The sequence below is a fragment of the Mandrillus leucophaeus genome, unplaced genomic scaffold, assembly GCF_000951045.1.
Source record: "Mandrillus leucophaeus isolate KB7577 unplaced genomic scaffold, Mleu.le_1.0 Scaffold200, whole genome shotgun sequence".
In the NCBI taxonomy this organism is placed as follows: Eukaryota; Metazoa; Chordata; class Mammalia; order Primates; family Cercopithecidae; genus Mandrillus; species Mandrillus leucophaeus.
Window position 1 is genome coordinate 1,089,870 of NW_012102033.1, and position 1,450 is coordinate 1,091,319.

Sequence of the window (1,450 nt, forward strand, 5' to 3'; positions counted from 1 at the left end):
GAGGTGAGATTTTGTGGCTGGTGCCAGAAGAGCATGGAGCCCAGGAAGGGGAAGGCGTTTGCCCAGGGTGGTGCAAGCCAGGCTCCAGGGGCCCTGCTCCCAGCCATAGAGCCCGAAGCGTTTCCTGAGGGCCTGCGCCGCTAAATTCCTAATAGCGTCGTTTGTTGACTTGCTGCATGCTGGGCAGGTGGGCGCTGGGTGGCATGGGGCAGAGACAGGAGAGCCCTGGGTGCAAATCCTGGCATGACACACTAGGTGGGGGGAAGCCGAGGACCTGACTTCTCTGAACCTCAGTATCCCCATCTAGGAACGGGCGGAGCAAGGGCATTCATTCTGAGTTTGGTTGAGGGAGGAATCCACATGGCTAAATAAAAATAGAGTAGTAATGATAACAACAATACATTCCTGAAACAAGGAGTTGGAGACCAGCCTGGCCAGCATGGTGAAACCCTGTCTCTACTAAAAATACAAAAAATTTAGCTGGGTGTGGTGGTGCACACCTGTAGTCCCAGCTTTCGGGAGGCTTAGGCAGGAGAACTGTTTGAACCAGGGAGGTGGTGGTTCTCAGTGGTGGATCTCAGCAGTGAGCTGAGATCGTTCCACTGCACTCTAGCCTGGGCGACAGAGCGAGACTGTCTCAAAAAATAAACAATAATAAACAATAAATAACTTCCTGAAGTGGAACTTATTTATTCTGTGATATCCTCATCCCAGGCCAGGAAGGCTGGGAGATATCTATATTTGAGACAGAGTCTTGCTCTGCAATGTCTTGAGAATCAGGAATCATCTCCCTCCGTCCCAGGCAAGGAAGGCTCCTAGCTGGAGAGGAGACGGGGGATGGGCAGGGGCAAGGTCCTCACCTTCATCTGGTCCTGAGCACCCTCACCCAGCATCCCCTCCCTTGGCAAATATTTGCTCCTGGCTGGCAGATGCCAGCGCTTCTGGTTCCTCCCCAGCTGCAGAGGTGGGGACCCAGTTCCTTGCCCCTCTGTAGGTTAGGGGGTCCCAGGCTTGCCCTCTCACTTCCCCCCTTCTCTCTCGGGCTCCCCACACCGTCCTCCTTGCCTGCCTCCTCCTCTGCATCCCTCTCCTTTCTGTCCCTCCTCCTGCTGCCTTCCTGCTTCTTCTTGCTCATGTCGTCCTTCACCTTTCACCCCCTCTGTCTACTCTCTCTCCTTCTTGGCTCCCCTCCTCCCTCCTCTCCTTCTTTCTCCTCCCTCACCTTCTCCCTTACCCCTTCCTCTTCTTTTACCTCCCTACCTTTTTTTTTTTTTTTTTGAAACAGGGTCTCGCTCTGTCTCCCAGGCTGGAGTACAGTGGCATGATCTCAGCTTACTGCAGCCTCAACCTCCTTGGCTCAAGCAATCCACCCACCTCAGCTTTCCAAGTAGCTAGGATTACAGACCCATGATACCACGCCTGGCTAATCTGTGTGTGTGTGTGTGTGTGT